A 10,290-nucleotide genomic window follows, 5' to 3' on the forward strand; every position below is an offset into this window, starting at 1 on the left:
ATAGAGCAAATCACTAATGTTTGCTGTTCCAAAAATGTTTTCATATCTAACCACAGATATCTTCTAGTTTTCTTTGGAAGCCTTCCAGCCCCAGTTTTGGAACATCATGGCTTATTTTGAACCTTCTCCATGTCCTAGTCTCCCTTTCTTTTGATTTTTATTTTAATTAATTCTATTTTTTTCCAGCCACCCTCCACGCATACACATTTGCCCATCTCCTTTGCTTATCATATCTTTTTCCACAAGGGATCCTAGATGATAGTGTATCTTCAAAAACTGAATCTGCCTCTTATAGCAGCAGCATCCTTTCTTGTTATTTGCACTAAATCAAATGTTGGGGTTCAAAGTGCCTTTTCAGTCTGAAGAAAAGATTTGTTGATAGAACTAGATTTTTTTTTTTAAATGTAATCCCATAAAGTTATTATAACAAACAAAACATTCATTTCGCGAGGAGCTGAAGGTCAGATTTATTTTCCCCACTTCAAATTCCCTTTGTCCAGCAGATGCCAAAAGCCCTGTCCTGGTGTTCTTCCCACTGCACTAATTCCATCTGTTCTGGGCTCTTCTGTCTGGGAGCTGTAGTGCGTGCTTGCCCCCTGTCATCCCTGCCCTTCCCCATCTACATGCCACGGGCAGGAATTATTGATGCAAACCCACGTGCTGAGCCAGGATCAGCCAGCCAGGCTGTGAAGTGATGGTGTGTGGCTCTAACAAAACGCTGGCATGTGGTATGTCTCTTGCTGAGTCACAGGAGGACCACATGGGCTAAAAACAACAATTTTTTTTTTTTTTTTTTTTTTTTTTTTTTTTCTGGCTTAACGTTTGGAGCCTACTCTGCATTACAAACCAGATCTTTGAGGCCTGTCTCCCAGCCTTTCTTTGTTATCCTATTTTCAGGGCATTTCTGTATTCTCATGCCCTGTATTTGGATTACAAGAGGTGTGAGTTTGCAATCACCTGTTTACCTACATAACTGCAGATTAAGCCCTGTATGATCTGGAGGTGTTGCCATTTCCCCTACTGAACATGGGGACGGGACTGTTGAACTCCAATGGGTTTGTCTCTACGGGAGGACAAGCAGTATCTTCCTGTCACCACCCCACACTGGCTTTTGTCAGCATGTTTGCTCTAATAGGCATGAGTTTCCCACCAGTGGGGAACAACAATTAGACCAAACGAAGAACACAAAACATCTCCAGCCAAACATTTGTTTAATAACACCCTGCATTTGTGCAGGCAGTCTCTGAAAGTTTGCACGCAGTGCATCAAAGAAGCTGTTGGCTGGAGTGGCAAACTTCTGGGTGGAAGGGTTTTGTGTTGTTTGAGCTCCAGTGGGACACTGTCACGTATCCTGCAGGGCTGTCTCCTGCCCAGTTGTACAGTTACTTTTCTGTTAGGCACCAAGCACGGAGACATGAACTATTAATTCCAGGCAGAGTCTTGTGTAATAATTCAGTGAAAGGTAAATGCTAGTGAAGGATCTTGTGTCATTTTTAGTTAGTCTTTCTGTATTCACCTACACTGAACACACACATAATAAAAAGCTGCCTGCCTCTGCAGAAGTCGGAGCAAGAAGTGGTCTGCCTCCCTGCTTAGTTCTTTCTAGTAGGAGGAATGGTCAGCAAACCATCAACTTCCAAGATGCACAATCCCCACCATTTTTTCGGAGAGCCTACTGGGTAGATCCTGTGGTACATGACAAGCCTGCAGCAAATAGATATATTCCTCCAAATGTGCATCTTTAAGATGCTGTCAGCTTCCCGAGAACTCTAGCTTGCTTGGAAGTATTCAGCTGTGCTCTCGTTTATGAAGAGCTGAGGTCTGGAAAACTGTGAATGCTACTTAAACAAATGCACACAAACAAACATAGTTGCCAAATCCCCAGCAGCATGACAACTGTGAGAGTATCCTGTGGATAAGTTAAAATAAATTTTATTACTTTACAGCATTTCAGGATGAGAGTGGCAACTGCAGCTAATGGCATTTTCTTACTAACTGGAAGAACACATGTTTTAGATGTTCCCATCTCAGCAGATAAAAATTAGATGCAGATTATATTAGATGGGATAAAAACAGACTGCCATGTTGTAAAGTACTGAGAAAAAATTGGCTCATCTTCTTGTTTCCAGATGTAAAACACAGCTGAGTGCACTCATGAGATCTTTACTGTTCTCAAATATTCCTCTTATATATAAGTACACAGACTGTATTTCTTTGTGCAATATTTGATCTCCAACAATGCTGCAAACTATATTTAACTTCTAAACTATTTACCCCATGTGATCTCAGAAAAACAAAAGACAGTTTTTTTAAAAGTTTTTTTTTTTTAATGTCTTCAAAATTCATTTCTTCTGGAATTCTAAATGCATGTTGTTGCTTATAAAACTCCTATAACATTTCATTATCCAGTAGATAGTTGAAATCCAAGGGGTTTCTGAGGGTCAGATTCACAAGCAGGATTTTCATAATGTGTCAGGTTCTGGGGCTTGTTCTGAGGTGCACAGTCATTCTCTTTCACTGACCCTGAGTCCATGTGCTTAGGTTTCTGGATCCCAAGGCCATGTGCATAAGTTAGTTTTTAGATTCCCCCTCAAAATTTCCCTCCATAGTTCACTGTAGGAACTGCAGATAATCTACTGGGAGCTGAAAATAACTACCCTTCACTGATCCAAGTGGCAGACCGAAATTCTGGGTTCAGGGGGTAAATTTGGGAAACAGGAGAAAGTCAAAATGAAGTCAGATATTGCTTTGATTAAATTGTTTCTCTTGCAAAGATAGCACAATGTTGTTTTTGCCTGAATGCCAAAACTTTGCTTGCACTATTCTTTCCAGACAACAATTAACCTGTATTTCCAGTGCTCTTCTTGTCAGGATATACCTTCTTGGTTGTATCCTGCTTCATTTCCATCTCCAACTTTGTTTCCCTAGTATATGGGAAAGAAAAGTTTTCCAACCTGGTGCCTGATTCTTCTCCCTGTGTGTTGAGGTCTCCTTCCCATGAAGACCAGGACGTGGCAGGGGATGACGGAAACCCAGATGTTGTTCTGACAGGGAGACGGGGCGCAGCTGGGTCATCTGGACAGCTCCAAGAGCTGGGAACTGATCTCAAACCTATAATTTTAAATGGAGTTGCTGGAAATGACTATTAGTCTGCCTTTCATCAATCAGCAATGACCCTTTACTTACATATGCTTTTCATATGTCATTGCATGGTGTAATGTGCTTTTGTTGCTAATTTTTTCATCTGGAAAACATTGTACTTGTTCATAAAATTATTACTAATGAAGGACAGCAATTGTATCTATTAGTTTCAGTATGATTTCACCTTAACCCATGACACTCTATGTCCTGTCCTTTGTCTTCTGATCCAGCATCTCAGAAGCCACAGGGAGTTGTGCTTGGAATTTTGGTGGCATGAGTATATGCTACTCTTATCATCTTTCTGCCATTCCTCGTGGGGGATCCATACCTGGATGTTCCCCTTTATTCTCTATTCATAACAGTTTTAATGTGGATATTACAGGTCTGTTCAGTGCGAGGCAACCAGTGCTTTATGGACACATGCTGAAGAAATCCTCGTACCCATCTAGAACTCTCTGCAGATTATTTAAGTCTATGATAGCCATTTCTCACATATTGCTTCTGTGGCATTTGCAGGGCTAACCACGGAGCCATTGGCACAGCAGGTATAAAGAGCAGCCCAGGCCCAGTCTCAGGATGTGTTAAGGATGGAACAGACCCAGAATGCGCTAGTTTCAGGAAGGTAGGTATATACTTAGAGACTAATTCTTGCACGGAGGCCAGATGTTTGTGGATTAACTAATCCAAACAAGTCTTCTCATTAAGCAAGATTCATTGTTTGAAAATAAATATTCCAGAGACACAGTTCGTCTATTCAGCAATCTCGCTGAAAAGCTAGGAAAAGGTTCCCATCCTTGAAGTACGTGCACTCGATCTACATGTCAGGCTACTCCTGAGGCAGCACATGCAGTTTCCAGCCTGACATGTTAGTCTGAGATGCTTTGCTTTTGGTTTATATTAATATGTTGGGCGGTCAGGGATTCCTAATTCTGTGGGAAAATATGCCATCTCTGTAGCTGTGTAGAAGCTGCAGATGGGAGGAGCCTCAGGTAGGAGAAGTAAAAATGTCTGCTTCTACAGAAAAGTCATGGATGACTATTATCAAATTAGCATATCATGGTAATTTTGCCAAACAAGGTACTGTAGTTGCCCTGTTTCCTCCAAGGGTGTATGACACCACACAAGCTAGTTCAGAAGAAGAAGAGCAGCCTCTTGATATTTGTCCTCAACAAATTACTATGAGAAGGTGGGAAACCCAAGAGGTGAAGGGGAGATTTAAAGAAACCATTTGAAAATAAAAAGGAGAAAAAGGAAATGGGATGTTTTCCAGCTGTCCTTTTGCTGTCAGGACGTCACTAAAATTTTGGCTTCAGTGGTTCCTCTTCAGTGAGACATGGCATTTGAAGACCTATCTCCCAGTGTCTTCCACATCTACACCTCTGTTGAAGCTACTTCATGAATAGCTTTGTGGAAGAGGAATTATATTTCAATGTGAGCCTACATTGCTGGTATTTTTATAACTAAGATGGAAATAGAAAGCTTTTTATAATGAGAAAACAACTGAATAAGAAGGCTGAGAGAAGAAAAAACATTGTAAATATGCAATAATTTAAATTCTTTGCTAAAGGTAGGCAATTGGGTTGAAAAACAGCATAGAATCAAAAAAATTGCAGCTGCTCTTCAATCTTACAGCTGTCCTTGATCTAAGAAAAGCAGCTGCCTTGGTCTGAACTGGGAATGGTTCTGAGGGGGCCTCAAAAGACTATTTTTGCTCATGCAGAATGCACATCCACCTTGTGCTGAGTAGTGGGGGCCCTAGTTCTTTGTGTCTCCATTGAGCTTCCTGCTGGTGACATATCATGCATGAGCATGAGGATTTGAAAAGAAAATGAGAAATTCTGGTGAGAAACGGGGAATTTTGATATGCTTATTACTTCCATCTGTAGAACAATTCAAAAACAAATGACTGTAAATCTGAAGAACGCGGTGATTCTGACAGGTAGCCTTTTTGTAGGGGAAAGGGTAACTGTAAGTTTCATCCCATTTTACCGACACAGTCATTTCTTAGTGAATCAATCATTGTTTCTGAGGAGGAAAATAAAACAATAGAACTTAAAGTGTTTTGGAAATAGCCTTGACTTGGTCAGTTCTTTTGTTAAATTTAAATTATTTTAATATCTTCAGAATTTTAGAATAAGATTATGTTTATGCTTTCAGATTATATTTATGCTTTGAATGAACACACTTGAATTTGTGATAATAATGGGATGTAATTCCAGTTTAAGCATTTACAGAAACTAAACATGCTATTACTCATCCTTTATGTTGGTGATGAAAACTTGACTAATGCGTATTTTAGGGAAACAGGCAGATGAAGTACAATGCTACACCAAAGCAAAGGGATAGGCACATACCTGGGAAATGCTCAGGAAGGTATTTTCATTATGCTTCGGGGTGGAGCAGTCTCTGGACAGATCATTTGCAAACCTGTAGTACTTGCAGTTGGTTCAGTTTCATCTTGGCCCAGGTAACAGGAAAGCAAAAAGTCTTTATTATAGCAAACATAATATGCAAGCATCTTTGGGTATCCTTAGATGCAACCTTTTGTCTGTAGGCTACCAACGGGTGATGGAGTAGAGGCACTGAGGTTGTAGCTGACAGAGTTTCTCTACAGATAATGCAGCTGTGATGCTGAGCAGGATGAGAGAGAGTGCAAAATAAGCATCACAAGGACGTGATGGTGCAGAGGGAGATGGCATCACCCTTTGGCATTTGTAATCACTGCAATAACAGCACTGCTCAGAGAACAGAAAGTGCCCCTGGGAACAAGAAAATGACTCAGATGAACCTGTGTCTCATGACCACCTAGGAACCTCTCATTACTCTCCATTTACGAGATCTGTGAACTCAGAGCAAAGCTTGAAAAAGCCCTTCCAGACACACTAATAGTGCTGATGTACAAAGGAGGGACAAAGAAAAAAGGCAGGAAAAAATCAGGATGCATTACTTTTTGCTTCTAAAGTGTTATGCCACATGATGGGCTGTCATTTGCAGCTCTGTTGATCTGGTTTATAGGTGGATTTGCCCTTGTGTTGTTGTGGTTATGCCATGTCCTTCCGTGCTCCTCTTGGGATGTTTTGCCTTTCCTTCTGACTGGAAAAAACTTGCTGGACAGGGAGGGAAAGACCTAGTTAGGATCAGCTGCATCTTAATTTTGTACCAACCTTGAAAGAAAGAGGCAGACAGTTTTTGCCTTGTGCCTCTTCAGCTCAGGGAGCCTTTGCAGAGCAGGAATTGTGGCACATAGATAGAAAAGGACTTGCACACTGTCTCCAAATGCTTTGAGCATTCAAAGTGGGAGGAAAGGTGCTTTCATGCAAACGTTTGGCATGAAAACTTCAGCCAGAAGTGTTCGTGCAAAGTACCAAATGCCAAATGGCACCGCTTTGAATTGCTCTACTGATTATGGCTAGGCTGTTTTCAGAATTTTCGGAGTTTCCCTGAGCAAATAAAAGGCTCAGTTTCTATGGTTTCAGCAGAAACAGGGGTGGGGTTTGAGTGCCTGATATTGCTAAACCTTTTATTTGCTGTCCCACAGTAAAGATATTTGCATTGTAGTAGAATTTCTATTTCTGTTTCTGTTCCTTTCAAAGCCAGTTACTGTAGGGTTTGAAATCTTTGCTCTCGAGGAAACAACAGGGTTTTTTTTAAGGAGTCTGCAATCTGTTAATATAGGAGTAAAAATACAATAAAGATAAATATAAAGGTATAAGGATTGCATAAAGCCTGTACATCGATCATCATCAAGGGGCATCATCACAGGGGCATCACCAAGTCCCAAACTCAAGCAATTAAAATCTGTAGTTAATCTGTAGTTAAAATGTAGTTAAAATCTGTAGTTAAATGCTGTAGCTCAAATCTTGTTCCTACTTCACTCTACTTATGAATATGGAAAAACTCTTGTCTTTCCATTATGTAATCAACAACAGAAAGCTGTGATGCTTGGCCGCTCTTTAGCAGTTGGTAGCAATGGTCTTTGTATGAGCTTGAATTAGCCAACCACAACAGCAGACTTGTTTGCAGATAGATTTGGGAACTAATTCTGAAGAGTACTGCGGTATGGAGAAAGGAACCATGCAACTGGAAAACCCTTGAGATGTTTCACCCATAGGCATACTTATACAAGCTAATCCTTTGGGTGAAAATCGGGCTCAATGAGAAGAGGTGAAAATCATGTCCTTAGATGTCTTACAATGACCTCAGCCCCTAGGTCTTGACTTCTGTTTCTGTGCCAGTATATTATCCAGTGTAGACTTGAAAGCACTCTGCATCTGTCATGTTTTATAGTATTTTCAAGAACTGGCCACATTAAACACTTGTTACATAGCAGTAACATGCATAATCACCATCACTCCTTGTACTGGGTCTGGTTGGGATGGAGTTGACTTTCTCTGCAGCAGCCCACACAGTGCTGCGCTCTGCACTTGTAGCTAGAACAGCAGTGGTATCACACCAGTGTTGTGTCTACTGCTGAGCAGTGCTGGCACAGCATCAGGACTCCCTGTAACCCCCCAGAGCCAGCAGGCTGGGGGTGGGCAAAAGGTGAGAAAGGAACATCACCAGGGCAGCTGACCTAAACCAGCCAAAGGGATATTCCATGCCATATGGTGTCACACTCAGCAATAAAAGGTGTAAAAAGGAAGAAGAAGGGAGGGGTGGACTCTCATGAGAATGTCTGTCCTCCCGAACACTGGCTACGTGTGTTGAGGCCCTGCGTCAAGGACGTGGTCAAGCATCGTTCGTTTGTGGGAATTAGAGAGTAATTTCTTTCCTCTGCACTTCCACACAGCCTTTGCTTGTTGTTGTTGTAGTTGTTGTTTTTCCCTTTTCCCCTTTCCCTTTTTTTCCTTTAGTTAAATTATTTAATTAATAATAATTTTTCCTTAATAATTATTATCCCTTTAATTAAATTATCCTTATCTTGATCCCTGAGTTGTTTCTTTCCCTTTCTTCTTCCCCTCCTCTTCTGAGGAAGGCAAGTGAGAGAGCAGTTGTGGTGGAGTTCAGATGCCTAGCAAGGTAAAAACACGACACTCCTATATATAGGTATTATTCAATACATTAAAAAATGTGTTTGGGTATTGAGAACACATCATTTCAGATTCTGACAGTGTCTGTAAGTTGTAAGTCTCAGCAAATTAAGATTGCCATATATATCAGCTTAGCATTGTTTTTATTATACCACTTCTAATACATTATTTTAACCTCTTCTCCTAAGGAAATATGCCTCATGCAATCACCATGTGCCTGTCTCCCCAGTCATATATAGTTGCATTTGAACCGTGCCTTTCAATTTGACAGAAAAGAAACATGAGAAAGATAAAGCTTGTAGGAAGTTCTTTAGAACAAAACAAAATAAATAAATGGACCTGCCAGCCAAATTCTCACACATAAAGAAATAACTTTGAGTAGTTATAGAAATGAGGCAACAAGAATCAAAATGTATTAAATCAGGAGGGAAAAAGATAGCATTCTAGCTAAATTTTGAGCCTCTGAATATATAAAACCTAGAAAACCTCTGAATATATTAACCTAGAGCATAGTAAATGGCTTCCCCAAATGCTAACATCAAAACTGGTGTTCATGAATTTGGCTGTTTTGTTTTGTTTTGTTTCCCCATAAGCCATTAATGTGCGGTCAGTATTCTGGCCTCAGGCTGACTGCAACTCAGGATATTTTTGATTCAAGAAAGAAGTGCTGCCTCAGAAAGGAGAAATCTTTCCCAGCTTGCTGATTGAAGAACAACCAGACAAACTATAATATAAGTACATCTGCCCTGCAAATGTGTGGAACTGATAAACGTACGTAATGATTTGCAGTTGTCATCTGGCTCAACAGCTCCTTTTTTCTAGTTTGATCGTTCTACTGAGTAACATATATCAGAGCCTGTAAAACCTTTAAAGATTTTGTTGAAAGGATGCTTTAGCAGTAGGAAATTAACACAATGTACATTTCTACAGAATGCTTCCTCCTGGAGTAAAATAGGCTTTCTTCTGTCTTGTATTCAAGTAGCGTCTGAATATTTGTTTCAACACTGTAGAGAAAGGTAAGAAGAAAAGGAGACTGATAAATTAATTCACAAATTACACTTTCCTAACTGTCCTGTACTTTAGCATAATCCTGTAATTGCATGCTGAATAGGAGAAGCATAGGAGCAGCAAAAATAAATATCAATGGTTGGGCATTATGAATATGTAGATTAGTTTAATAAAGAAAAATTTTAAATGACAAGTAGAGGGAATTTTTTCAAAAGCACTTATATGGCTTTCTCACTTGGCAGTGAGGTCTGCTTTGGATCCATCTTGCTACGTGAGTGGCCCTGCAATGGATGGGTTTGTAAGTGCTTGTACACTGACACCAGAGCTCACAGCCCACTCTTGCCAAGTCTGACCTGTGAAAAGATAAAAGGAATAGTGGCCGCTACACAAAGCATCTCTCGAGCTGGACCTGGTAAGATATGTAGTTGTCAAAATTGTTCTCATACTGACAAAACTTGATAGAAGAATCACCTCTGATCCTTGTCCTAAACAGATAAATATTTAGAATGTAAAGCTTTGTTTTCAAGTCCTTGATAAGTGATAAAACCACAATCTGTGGTGAGTTGTAATTTATTGTCTGCATTAATGCCTTTGCAAATATCATTTTTATTGCTTTGAAGCGTGTCTACAGATGCTTCTTTCATTTGTACAATCCTCTTTTATATGGCATACTTGTTATGGTGGGAAAACAAACACAAAACAAACTGCCTCCCAGAAAAGTTAAGAAAAACAAAGGAATGCTACGTAGAGAAAGACCTTACCTGCATCAGAGTGAGGTCAGACAAATAGAAAATACTGCATAGCAATTATTTTCTACCATGAGTAGACTGTTTCTTTAAATGTTCACTAGGTTTTTGTTCAGAGTAAGTACTGAGGGTAGGTAGCTTTCTTATTGAGCGTAGGCTGTTGAAACTGAAAATCATTTGTCAGTGTTTTTGTCACTGCCTACGTGTATGAACACACACTCAGGTTTTAACAGGTAGATCACTGGGTATTTTGGAAAGCTACTCTGGCTTTAGTCATAAGGGTTTGAAGGATTTGCTCACTTTCAGACACAGCTTGTGATACCAGGGAAACAGTCAGGGCAGCAGCAATGCCATTCATGATTAGA

At 40.1% G+C, this 10,290-nt stretch overlaps 1 long non-coding RNA gene across 1 annotated transcript; it reads left to right on the plus strand.

The window, feature by feature from the left end:
* The first annotated feature begins 928 nt into the window (after positions 1–928).
* Positions 929–9,590, plus strand: LOC118165774. Its single transcript, XR_004750233.1, has 4 exons — positions 929–939; positions 3,672–3,763; positions 9,102–9,187; positions 9,422–9,590. It is a non-coding gene; the product is annotated as an uncharacterized LOC118165774 (long non-coding RNA).
* The last annotated feature ends 700 nt before the right edge of the window (positions 9,591–10,290 follow it).

Source organism: Oxyura jamaicensis, chromosome 4 (genome assembly GCF_011077185.1).
Source record: "Oxyura jamaicensis isolate SHBP4307 breed ruddy duck chromosome 4, BPBGC_Ojam_1.0, whole genome shotgun sequence".
NCBI lineage: Eukaryota > Metazoa > Chordata > Aves > Anseriformes > Anatidae > Oxyura > Oxyura jamaicensis.